This window comes from Phodopus roborovskii, unplaced genomic scaffold (assembly GCF_943737965.1).
Source record: "Phodopus roborovskii unplaced genomic scaffold, PHOROB, whole genome shotgun sequence".
NCBI lineage: Eukaryota > Metazoa > Chordata > Mammalia > Rodentia > Cricetidae > Phodopus > Phodopus roborovskii.
The window spans coordinates 29,738,943-29,753,195 of NW_026126549.1; the positions used below are offsets into that span (position 1 = coordinate 29,738,943).

At 34.4% G+C, this 14,253-nt stretch overlaps 1 protein-coding gene across 1 annotated transcript in view; it reads right to left on the reverse strand.

Moving 5' to 3' along the window:
- The window catches only part of Dcc (DCC netrin 1 receptor), a 538,940-nt gene that overhangs the window by 247,525 nt on the left and 277,162 nt on the right, over positions 1-14,253 (reverse strand). The window lies entirely within an intron of this gene.

The following is a 14,253-nucleotide window of genomic DNA, read 5'->3' on the forward strand; positions in this document are numbered from 1 at the left end:
ACCTAAAAGGACCATCTTACTCCCTACAATAAGACACATTTTTGTAAATACATGGGAATAGATAGTAAGGAAGATTAAAAAAAGAAAAAAACTGTGACTCTGACTTCATAAAAGTTAGAAGCTTCCATTTCCTTCAAAGGGTAACCTTGTCTGAAAGCAAAGTAGAAAGTATTGAGATTTCATTTCTTCTTGACTGGGTTAAGGATCTCATCGATTTATATGCTTTCATACTTTGTCAATCCTCCCACAAAGAAAATGAATGATTGAAAGATAAGGATCTGAGGGCAGGAGCAGTGACTTTTTTTTTTTTTTTTTTTCCCTAGGAGTTCTTTACCCTTGCAACTCTGCTCAGACAAAAGAAAAATAATCCCAGGTACCACATGTCATTCTAAGAGGTTTAAATTTTCATTAAATCCAGACAGCAGACAGGATTCCAAGGAAATAATGTGAAGCTGTGCCCATATCCAGCAGGGGTAATCATTCTTTTAATTATAAGTTACTGGGGCAAATTCAAAAAGACATGATGGGCAGGCATTAGGTAACTAAATAATAAATAGCAATTGCATTTCTTGCTTTGCATTTTAAAGGTTGAAACATTTGAGAACCTCTATTTGATATTCCCTCTACAATGTTCCCTCTGTGTCATGAAGTCATTTGAAAGAATGTCATTTGATGCTGTGCATCCAATAACTTTAAATAACATCATTAGCATTAGAATAAAAAGAATGGAAATTGGCTATCTAGAGGGCATCCTTCCTCATTTGAAAAAGGTTTGTCAAACAAAAATTATGTGACTCTCCCTTTGTTACACGTATTTGCCTTGTATAAATAAGAAATGAATATATTAATAAGAAAGAAAAAAGTAAAGGAGGAACAGATTATTTGACTATCAAAGGCTTCAGCTTTAAATCAATCACTATGAAACAAACCATTGTGTCCTCTATAGTGTTAGCTGTTAAAGGCAAGACTAAGCCAGTGTGTGTGTGTGTGTGTGTGTGCATGTCTCAGTGTCTCTGTGTGTGCATGTGTGATTCTGTGTGACGTGATCATGTGTGTGCACACATATGTTCAACTGTGATTTATCTCTGCAAAGAGAAGATAAAGCAGTAGTTTAGGGAGACAAAAGGAATACAAGGTACAGATATTCCTCAAGGTTTCTGAGGGACTTTATTTTCCTCCATTTTTTATGTGGTCTTCAAAACAGGGGTGGAGCTGTGTTTTTGCTTAAGTTCCTTCAATTATATTACTCTCTGCAATTGTTCTGAAGAGTAGTGGACTAATATCATGTGCCTTGATTTTTACAAAACACCTGGGCAGAACTTGTGTAGCATTTGAGATTTCAAGAGAAATAAAAGCTGATGGGTATGTACATTTTAACACTATAAAGACAGGAAAGAAACTACTTTTCATGTCTGTGATGTGCGTTAGATTTGACCACTGAAAATGTTTTATACCAAAAGTGTCCACAATAAACATTCAGCCAGAAGAACAAAAGTATCTCAGGAGAGTTTTCATTGAGTTCAGGTTTGAGTTAATAATAATAATAATAATAACAATAAGTAAAATAGGAAGACACTGGTTCTTCTCGACTCGCTTCACTGTGGATTTGCCAGTTCATTGATACTGAGACTTCGGGGATTCAAGTGCAAGGGAAAATTGAAATAATTACTGAAATAACTCACCCTCACAAACTTTAAGGGCACATGTATGAAATGACTGATGATATGGTTTTAGTTTGGATGAAAATGATCTGGGTCAGAAAACTCATATCATTACATACTACTTGTTTTATTTTTTTTTCCGTATGAGCAAAAAATAAATTTTGTAGTGAAGAAGAATAAACACTTGGATTATTTGACATAAATGGCATAGAGAAATATAAGCAAGAACATCACTATTTTGCATTACTATCTGAATTAATAAGAAAAAAAGGAAATGTTAAAGCAATGGAAGATTTACTTGGCATTTTGAAGTCCTCTAGATAATTTTCATTTATTGTTGATGTTTACTTCATGGACTCAGCCAATTCAGGCAAGGCAAAATACAGGATTTGAAAAGATAAATTAAGGTTGTTCTTACAAAATAAATAAGCAAAAAGAAAATATCCTTGAAGTTGCCGATACAATTTGTCACACAGTCAACTACAGAGTTCAATTTGAAAAAGAGTCTGAAATAAGGAAAATTGAAAAATTAGTGAAATAATTAGCCTGAAAATATTTATGGAGATTTAGAATGAAAATATTATAAAGGTAATACTTATAGATACATCAGTTCTTGAGAGTAAGGATAACAAACTCTAGAGAAAAATAAGGAAGTTAAGGATTGTAGTACAACTCAATTCACGACAATTTGCTTATGAAGGAAGAACACTGTAGAGTGCTTCAAATAGCTGAAGCAAAAGTCAGTAGCTTATCCATTGCCTGAAATATTAAGAATGCTGTTCCATGAGTCCATAAAAGCTCCAAGGGACCATGATAGGGTATGTCAATGGGCTTCCTTTAAGACAATGTGTCACAAAGATCCATAAAGAGATGGTGAATGCGTGATAAAGCTTGACATAAATATAGTAAAGGACTTGGAGCCTGTCAGAATCATCCTTGAGCACTTTAAGAATCTCCTAGAGTAAGATAATGTGTCCACTCTCGCCATCAATGAAATTGTAGGTTATGTGAATAATAATGAAGTATTCAAATGAGGAAGGAGCCCTTAGGGCCTGTCTAAGAGTCACATGAGATTGCTAAGCTGTGCAGGGGAGGACAACATATCAAGAAAGGAGCTGACAAGCATACAAGAAATATTTGTGGAATCTAAGAATATTTAACTTGTAGAAAAGCATTGATAAAGGAAGGTGGCCTTGACATCTTTAAGGAACCAGAGATATGCCTTACAGTTCTCACAATCTAATCTTATTTATGGCCCCTGGAGAAACAATTATGATAAAATTGCAGATGATATAAAGGAATACATCTTTGAGTGCAAATTCTGAATGTTAGACATATATGTGACAAAAACAGCTGCATTTTGTGAAAAATATCCTGTCTTCAGAGTAGTTTGATTAGGAGTTGAAGGTAGAAATACAAAGAAGTGCAAACAGCTTATGTATGACCAGAGAATCAGAATTTTCAAAGTATTTTGGCAAATATTTTATGTGCCACTAATGGGAAACAAGGTTTGGCTCAAAGGTAAAATATTAATTACTGTTTGTTTTAACTGTGTGTGAGATAATAGGGATTCTAAACTGAGAAAAGGATAATGAGATAAATTCTTAGTGTTAGTTTGATGATCCACCTAACATTTTGAGGTTTAAATAAACTTGACAATTATACATTTAAAATTTTAAGTCTACTTAATACACACTTAAGCTTTATTGTGGGCAAGTGACTTAATAATCAGTCCAGCAAATATAAAACACTAAACTGAAATGTGTCTGCAGTCATTTATTAAACACATTATTCACACCTGCTGAGCCATTGAACAAAATTCTCTCTAAATGCAGGTCAAGGTTTGCTGATTTTGAATGTGGGATAAAAAGACGTGGTTTCTTATTTTTCTTCTTTGCTTTATAGTCCATTTCACACACTCACATACATATATTTATACCTGTAATATTATGTATATACATAAGATTGCAATAATCAGAAACTTCTTTAATCTTGTGATTCTTATGACAAATACTGTTTTAAGCACTATAGAGTCAAGAATTCTCATTCAAAGCACAAGTGGCATATTGACAACTACATTTTCTAAGAATACTGTACTAGCAAAATTGTTTATATATGACAGAATGGTAGATGCTTTCACTTTGGCTAAAGAATATCACTTCCCATTAATGTTGGTTTCTCACAAAACCAACACGACACAGAATAAGGATGTTTGCTTTTTGGTAAGATATGACTTCTGTGTGGATCACTCAGTAAAGCTGTATCCTATATTAAAGCTCTTGACATCCATGCTCCCAACAAAAGGGGAAGTAAATTAAAAAATGGGATTCTAGAAAAACTGATGTAGAAATATATATATCAAATATAATAGCAAAGTCTAATGTTTTACTTAACATTATAATTTGGTTCTCAGACTGCATGATATCTAGAAAAAAATATTTCCAGAACTCATTATATCAGGAATTTAATGACATTTATATCTGGAAACCAAACAAATGAGTGACCATTATACCAGACCTTTTGTCTGGTCCTTTATACACAGTCTTAGTACACAGAATATTTTTAAGTGAAGATTCCCAAGAGAAACACTTCCTCTCTTTATATATAATCAAAAGCAATAAAAATACTATTAGTATATTTTGATTATGTTATTACATTACAGCTAGTTTAATTTAATTATCTAAATTTCAGGCTATTTTGTTATAAGATGGGATTCAGTCATATAATTGTTAATAACATGTATATAATAATGAATTATTGAGCAAGTGAAATGAATGAATGATTGAAATAATGAATATATATTCAAATGATAGGCAAAGAAGTACACATAATGTAAAATTACATAGCTTGGGTCACATAAGAAATAAACTATATTCAGTACAAAATGATAAAAAATTCAAATCATTTCACTTTTACAACTAAAATAATCTGTTGCTAATAAAATTATTCATACTCATTATAAAGATATAATTATATGTACAGAGAAATTCTTCTATGTCATAGGAAAACAAAATTATATGTTAGTGTTAAATCTAAAGGTACAAGTTAGGAACAGAAAGCCAGGAAAACAACTATAAATTTATTTGCTGAAGTTAATGTCAGATGAATTTTTTTATGTAAGGAGACGCATTTATTTGATAGAAGTGCTTATCATTTATCAACATTGAATATGGAGCAGCTTTTTTTTTCAGTGAAACAAGGCAGTTTAGGTAATGTAGATGTGTAGGTATCTCAGTGTGAATAATCATGCTCATGCAAAGCATTCTGGAGAAAGTGAGGGAAATATCTCAGAAGATGAAACAAGAGAAAAGTTGTAAGATTCTTAGTCCTTTGCTTTTGTTTCTCAATGACAAGGACTAAATTCAGGGATGTTCTCTTGGTAGACCAGAGTCTACCAAGGGTTGATATTCCCACCCTAAACATTCCTATTTGTATTACCACATTTTAAGGATGCATGTGCTCATGTTACAGAACTCAACAGTCTTCTTCATTCCTTTCTCTTGATTTCCCTTCACAGCTTTATGGCTGTAAATATAATGTAATCGGGAAGTTTTACTTTCTTAAAAAAAAAAAAAAAAAACTACAAATGGGATGGACAGATGACTCAGTGCTTAAAAGCATCAACTAATCTTCTAAAGGACTTGGGTTCAATTCCAAGCAACTACATGGCAGCTCACAATTGTCTGTTATGCCAGTTCTAGGAGACCATACTCCCTCACACACACATTCATGCAGGTAAAACATTAAATTTTAAAAAAAAGTCAAAAGACAAAAAATATTGCTTTCTTGTGGATGTGTCTCAAAGTCTAACAAGAGACTTCAGAGAGAAACTAAGAAATTGACAATCCTTGCACTCCTCCCTCAGGAATAGCATATGAAAAGTCATTAAAAATTCAGTCCTATGGGAGAAGAAGTCCCATTTGTTGACTTCACTGAGCTGTGTGCTATAAAATACACCAGAAGTCCAAATTCAAGCTATTAGCATGATGTCACCAAAAGAAGAATTGGAGACATGTATGTTGCATTCCTACCATGCAGATATCATATAAATATCCATGAGAGCAGTGATATTATCAAATGTAATGATATTATGATGAAACGGTAAATTTAACATATAGATTTATTCAACCTCATTTCAATATGAGTTTATGCAATTATTTTAATAATATCTTTGCTTAAAATGGGCTATGTTTCCAAGGCTTATAATAATTTAAGCCAGTTCTTAGGGACTAGCACAGGATGATTGCAGTATTGTATTGCCCTTGTCCCAAGGAGACCAATGATTGCATTTTTGTCTTTGCGTATTCTACCAAGATGGATTTTAATACATTAAAGACACTTGAAAGCCATTGAGTTAATGAGATATGGAAGGATGTGCAGAACATCTGCATCTATAACATTCATGCTACTATTTGAGAACAAAAAATTTCTTGGATAGGGGAGCTGCAGAGTCAGAAGAGTGTGTGTGGGTGCAGAGAAAAGGCATTTTAAACCAAAGTGCTCTTTTAAAGTATGTGGAGGTTACTTAGGGTTTGACAACTTCATTTCTGGCCATAAAAGTTCTCTTTTTTCAAACTGGATGTTTGTCTTACATCCCCTCTAATTCAGTTGCTGTCAAGTGAAGTAGCAGTACAGTCCAGATGATGAATAGTTTAAGTGTTACCTGCAGCTGAGAAACAGGTTCACTGACCCATTTTTCATAAAACAAATCAAACTTTATTACATTGTAGTTAAGGGTAATGAAAAAAGCACACTGACTTCTCTAGAAAATAGGCAGGGATCACACAACTGCTCCCTTTATTGTAGCAAATGAAGTCATTGATTGCGTAGAAGTCATTCAGTCCCAGGCATCACTTTCACACTGATGGCTACTGTCATGGACATGTGACCATCAAGTGATCTAGTAAATCCCTTATTAAACTGGTGTAGCTAATAATGGTGACTGTTGTATGCATATTTGTTCAACAAAAAAAACAACTATGCAAATCAACTAGCACATAAAATAATTAACCTAAAATAAACAATCTTTTGATTAACCATTATTCTCTGATAAAAACATTAAGATCAAGATGAATTTTGGAATTTTTTAAAAATAAAAACAGAACCTTTGCTCCTATAAGCAGCATCCAACATATGCCTCAGTAAGGGATTCCATTGTTGTGATAAAACACCACATCAAAGGCAACTTGAGGAGGGAAGGGTTTATTTCAGCTTACAGCAATACATCCTAGTTCATCACTAAGGGACATCAGGACAAGAACTCAAACAGCAGGAACCAGGAGGCAAGAACTGATGCAAAGACCACAGACCACAGGGGAGCCCTGTTTACTGACTTGTTCCTTATGGCCTGCTCAGCCATCTTTCTTATAGTATCCAAGGACACCAACTCAGAGGTGCCACCTTCATTGAGCTGGGCCTGCTCTCATCAATTGCCAATTAAGACAATGCATTACAGGCTTGCCAACCTCAAAAGAGGTGTGAAGTTGACATAAAACTAGATAGCATGACAAAGTTGCATGATTTTGCATCTAAATGAAACTTTGAAGTACAGAAAGAACAGACCCAATTCATATTTTTAAAAAGTCATGAGACATTTGTTTACATAGTAATCCCCAATGTGTGTGAGTCTTCAACTTACCAATATAAAATGAAATAGAAAACTAATTCTATAACAGCTATTATCTTAACCAAAAACCAAAATGGTCTGCCAAGTTGATTTGTCTGAAAGCTGAGACATGCTTAGATAGATAGATAGATAGATAGATAGATAGATAGATAGATAGAACTTGAGTTTCAATGCAAAAGAAAGCTGGGGGGGGAGTAAAAAAAGACAATGGAATCTGTTACTATCTAATCCAGAAAATTATCTAAATATTTGTAACAGACAGAATTAACTCCTCATTGCATTAATATTAGATATGCAATGTAACAATTGGCCATCTGATACCAAATTATTAAGTGTTCTATAAATTACCCACCCCTACAAAATTTTCAAAGTCTGAAAAATCCCATTAGAAACAGAAGAGGATTTTAGGAAAAGTGTTTGGGAAAGACAATGATAATAGCAGATTCTGTCAATCTGTGAAGAGTTTTCCAGGGGAAAGAGTGACAGTTTAGACAACTTGAAAAAAAAACTAATGAAGGCCATCAGGTTCCGGGTGGAAAGGCAGCATATAAACAAAGTAATCCTATCATTATCTCTATATCAGATGATATTGAGAATACAGAGTATTTGAAGCAGGGATGATTTATGTTTTAGTTTGATTCATGTTTTGTTTAGGTTTGAATTTTGAGGCAAAGTACCATTCTGTAGCATTGAATGTCTTTCAATTCGTTATAAATGTTAGATGGAAACTCCTGAAATTATAATCCAGTCTGACCTCAAAGGCATGACTGTCACCTTTACACCAGTCTTCAAGTGCTGTACTATGAGATTAAATTCAGAAGATTTGGGGAGAAGAGAGAAATGTCAAGTTTGGTTATGAAGGAAGCTCTACATTACAGCACTCTCATACTTAGATAGATATATTATCTGACAATGTTTCTTCTAAAATCATTCAATCCATGCAACCATGGCTTAGTTTTGTCTACTATTTAAATTAATAATAGTTCATTGTAAAATATGTGCCTCACATTATGATTTGCATTTGCTCTGTGTTTAGCATCTATTTCCACATGGTTCCAGAACGATGCTGCTAGATAATTAGAGGGTTTATTTGATTGCCAGCCAACCCTGGGGGCTGAGATAAGGGCTCGTTTTTGTAATTCCAGTTTTTGCCTGAAAACTTTCAATAATAAATGTATTCTATAACTTTAGATTGAGAAAAAAATAATTACATTTGGAAATGCCCCAAATTTTCAAGTTAGTTTACTAAAGTTTACTGAGGTATTAGCTTTGGTCTCTTGACAAATTGCAGTTCTTCCAAGTTGTTGGTTTTTAGAGACAAATATATAATTTTGAGATACAGTATCTTCCAAATAGGTTCAGTGAGGGGGGAAGTAGAAAGGTAGGTGTATTTATGACCTTTCTGTTATATATGACAAAATATCAGACTTTAAATAAAGAAATTATACATTTCGTATTACAGTTTCAGAGAGTCCAGTATGTCAATACTTTAGCAGAATCTCCTCCACGGGGTGGAGGAGAGCTGAAATAGACAACAATGTAGAGTCCATCAAAAGACAACCCCAATTACCTACTTTATCCAGCTCAGTTCTACCTCCTGTTTCTAGAACTATCATGAACTATGCCACCCTCTGAGGAAGGGATGCTCAAATCAAGAACCAGTGAGGGATGCTACATATCCCAACCCAAGCATCAGGAATCTTCACTCTCCTTATTTGGCACACTTGGATCTGATCTAAATGGAGTTCTAATTGTTCTAAACAATAAAAACCCTGAATCAGATATAGAGGAAAATGCTGAGAGATCAGAGAGAAGAAGGAGCAAGCCAAAGCCATCTTTACATTATTAGCTTGCCAGTGGAAAAGAGAGTGAGTTCCTGTGCTCCAACTCCCCCCTCCAAATATATCCTCTTTCCGCCTAGCCATCTCACTTCCTATCTTTGCCCAGCCATCTAAAAGACCTCCAGACCTCTGTGGTTAGTTAGCAGCAGGCTCTATCCTCTGATCTTCAGACAAGCTTCATTTGTAAAAGCAAGATATCACCACAATTACTTAAATCTATTAGCTCCAAAATCCCTTTAGGATGGGTAAACCAGTCTCCTAGGAGCTGATCTAATGCTCAGCTTATGTTGGGCCCTAATTCCACAGAGATCATAGACCACTTGGAGGCAAGAGTTTGTTTAGCTTTGTTTTTTTCTTATATCTCTCCCCTTAGCATGAAACTCAGTACCCAGATGTATTGTAGTAAAGGGATCAACAGCCATAGCCTCAAATCCCAGTGTCAATTCTCTGAATGGTTCTGGCTATATAACAAATGTAGAAGCCTTGTGATACTTCGAAAAGAAGGCACAATTAAATAATTCATTGACCTTACCATGTTCTCATCATCTATCATCTTCTAGTACTCCTATACCTAATTTTACTTTCTTAGACCATTTTAAGGCCATGATTATGATGGTTAGTTTTGTTTGTTGGCTTGTTGATTGCAATGCAGACCCACCTGGGATGGGAATTTGAATAAGATTACATTGGAATTTGGCCACATCTGTGAAATATTTTGTTAACTGTGTTAACTGATAATGGGAAACCCACTGTGAATATCATGAACAGTATATCATTGGCTAGGCTCTGCACTAAATGAGAAACATAGACAGCAAGCAAATACTAGATTCTAACCCACTTTCACTACTTCTTTCAGGGTCCTGTTGCTGTACCACCTCCATAGCAGATCATAACATGAAATTGAAAGCTCTTCTTCCCATACATTGCAGTGTGGCAATACTTTACCACAGGAATAGATAAAGGACCTAAAACAATGGACCTTGTTGTGTTCCAAGCCTTTTAACACTCTTGACCTCTTTCCTGGACAAGTACCCAAAAGAATAAACACAAATTATTTGCCCACACAATACCAGCAACTAAATAGCCAGTCATGTAAAGAAGGAAAATATATTCATAGTGTTAGGTTTCACTTTATGACTATAATCTTGAATGCTCAGTCAATATTGCCCAACAGTTACAGCAGCATAAAAAAGAAAAATCAGGATTGATCACTTAGATGACCACTCACCCTCTTTTCTCATCTTCAAATACTCATTATTCTCTTGCATAAGCCATTATGGCGTGATGGTGACCTTTCCTTGAGCCTGTCATCTTCCCAGGAAATAAAACAAAACAGCAAAAAACAAACACAAACTCATGTCTGCATTCTTTGCTCCTCTTGTTCCACTTAGCAAGATGAACTGACCATGCTGATTGTGTTCTTCTTGATATAATAGGTCTCTTGCCATCTTTTCTTCCTATAGGATTGCATACTTGGTTTCTTCCATTTTATTTTCTCCATATTTAATTTTCCCTCCTACTGCATCATTTCTAGAAATTTTGGTATATTACAAGTTTGTAATCAAATTAGCAAAATGATTAAAACAATGAAAGTTCTTTCAAACGTTTTATTCCCTTTTAGTTATTATCCAATGTTTTCCCTCCGCTGATAAGCAAAACAACCCCAAACCAAAATTCTCTCTTTATCCCCTTTCCCATGGCAGTTATTTTATTGTCATTATTTATCTATGTCCATCATTACCTCAGACTTGATTAACAGATCCAAACTTCTGTTAAAAACTTTTCTACTATTAAATAATGTGAGCCATCTCACATTTTTTTACTCATACTTTCTCATTCTCAATGACCAATCTCCAATTAGTATCAAATATTGTCTTCAAAGTGTTTTTACTTGGAGGTAGTGGTATTAGCAATGCTTTACCCTGAGTATGCACAAAACTAGCCCCTACTCTACTTATGTCTTAATCCCTGTGTCACCTCTTTCTGTATCCTCAAAGCCATTGCCTAACATGTTGCTGTCCCTAGTTTTTTTTTTTAACAGAACTTATCAATCTCTTGTGTTAATTATCAGTTATTTATGATTCTTTTTCCTTGTATCAAATATAAATAATCCCTAGGAAATAATGGCATTTGACTGCCTTTCTGAAGAGCTTTTCCAGCAAAAACAAAGCTCAGAGTTGGCATTCTGGTAATCCACTTCATAAACTGCACTTACAGGATTATAAGACATAAAGAAAATGCAACTTGAATTGCAAAGCCCATTGCCAGGCACAGAACACAAGCTGTGCTTAGTGACTTCTGCTGTTAGGTGCTCATTAAATACAAATCAATAAAGTTGATCCAATTAGTCTTGTTAGTGTGTTAAATCTCACAGGTAAAATACTTGCATTTTTATAGTTAGTAGGTATTTTTATATAAGTGAACATTTTACAATCTCTAAAATCAAATTACAGAGTGTCTTTACTTACTGGCAGGATTGAACCTATTCATGCTCTCTGAATAATCAACCATTCCAACTCTCAGGGCAACTTCCATGAGCTAAATTAAAATCAGAGACCTTATCACTAGACCTAGGTTCATTTAATTTAAGCCTATTATTAAGTCTCTCTCTTTTAAAAAATGTATGACTTGAAGGAAATCTCATTAAACCTCATGGAAAGGCTAAAGCAAGCTCTGACTGTAGAGTCAACCAGAAATGGGAACATTAGAAATGGGGATGATGAAGTTTAAATTACAGGTGATAAGAGAATGAAACCAAAACTCTAAAGGGAATGATTCTCTTATGTATTTGAACCTCTTTCTCAACATCCCTTATGTACATATACTAATACACACACACACACACACATAGTTACAATGCATATATACATAATTCGAAAGGGCAAAAAATGTATCAATTTTTTTCCTTTTTTGTTTTTTGTCTTTTGTTTGTTTGTTTGTTTTTGGTTTTTCAATACAGGCTTTCCTGTATTGCATTGGAGCCTGTCCTAGAACTCACTCTGTAGACCAGGCAGGCCTCAAACTCACAGAGATCTGCCGCCATCTGGCTCCTGAGCCCTGGGATTAATGGCATATATGAGCGATGCCTAGCCAGTGTGTGTGTGTGTGTGTGTGTGTATGTGTCAATCTTAAAGGTCCAAAAATATGTATTTTAAGTGGATGAAACATGAATAATGAGATGATGCTATAAAATTGCTTCCAAATACCACTTGCACAAATCAAAATTTCACAATGGCATTGTGATTTAACCATGTCTAAAAGTTATTAAAACTTAAAATAGCCATCATAAAGAAATCTGTATGGACTCTATGAAAACTCCTGACTCTCCTTTCCTCAACTGCAATTGGCCACCCCTAGTTCTTCATCTAGAGTGGCACCTTTTGTAATTTCAGCTTTTCAAATGTAACATCAGCAATTGCCACACTGGTCTTGTTTCATTGTTGAAATTTCATTAGTATATTTACTCTGTCATGCCTACTAGATACAATCTACCAAAATGTACCATGACCCTCTGGCTTTTAAAATCTTTCTGCTCCCTATCCTATAATTTCCCTAGCTTTAGTTATAAAATTTGAATTACACATGAATCAGTGGGGTAAACAAACTCTTGCATAGGATATTCAAATCTAGAAGTTAGCCTTGGATACATAAGCACACATATAGCCACATGAAAGATTGATTTATTTCTTAATATAATACATTTATTAATTTAATTATTAAATTAAAAAGATAGTATTAATTCATGAGGGTGTATGGGAAGAGCTTGAGAGTAAAAGAGGAAGTCAGGGATATAAAGTATACAGATACACTGCTCAGCAATGAAGGCCCTCAAAAACATTTTGTTGGTAAAATTGTGGGGTAATGGAAACACTCATCCATTGCTAGTAGATGTGCAAACTTTTACTGCCACTATAATAATCAATGTGGTGTTTCCTCAGGAAGCTGTAAATAGATCTAAGTAAGGAGAAGCTGTACTAGCTATGCAGCTATAACTAAAGGACTCTATATCCTACTACAGAGTCACTTGATCAACCTAGTTTCTTATTGTTCTATTCATAATAGCCAGAAACTGTAAACAGCTGAGATATTTGTCAATAGATTAATGGATAAAGAAATTTGGTACTCTTACAGAATGAAATATTATTCAGATGTTAAAAAATTCATAAAAATATCTGATAAATAAATGAAAGTAGGAAAATAACAAACATCAACTCAAACAAAATAAAACATCCCATGATAAGGTAACAGAGACACAAAATGATAAATACGGTATGAATTTGTTAGGCATACTAATACCTGAATAACCACAGAGGACATAACCAAATACTATTGTTTTGCTATAGGTACATAGAAATAGAATGAATCCTAATGACATTCTGCTATACCCACAAATCAGTCTTCTCAGTCAGCCATCATCAGAGATTCATTCTTCAGCAGGAGATGAGCACTTATAATTGCAAATATATAGAAAATGAAAGACCTTGGAACACTCAGTTCTAAAATGGGATGCCTTCATCAAACTCATCAAAAGAAGAGACAGAAAGATTGTAAGGTCCAGAGGGATTGGACAACATCAAGGAGACAGTATATTCCAGACACAACAGGACTGACAGACTAACTATGGCACCACGCACAGGGCTTGCATAGATCCAAACCAGAATAGTCCCAGCTCTGAGACCGGAAAATAATCATGAAACCCGATCACAAATAAGAAGCTATCTCCAATTGACAGCTGCTTATGAATCCAAAAGAAAAATTAGTTTCTCCGTGGGACTCTTATTGGTTACATACACCACACTTGTGGGTAGTTCTTATGCCTAGAAATTCATGACCAAAGCAAAACAAACTCAATTGTGGTTTTGTAGATCTTCTTTGTCATACTCTGTTTTGTTGAACACCGTTATTTTTCACTGTTCTTTTGTTTGTATATTATGGTTCCTAATGTTTAATTTCATGTTTTATTTGTGTATGTGAATATATCTCTCTGTATATTTTGTATTTTTTCACTCTTTTATTTGTTTATTATTTCACTCTGGCTTGTTTCTATTTTTATATTCCTATGTATTTCCTAAGAGAGGGAAAAAGAATACATGGAGTGGGATGGTTGGTGAAGTGAGGTGTGAAA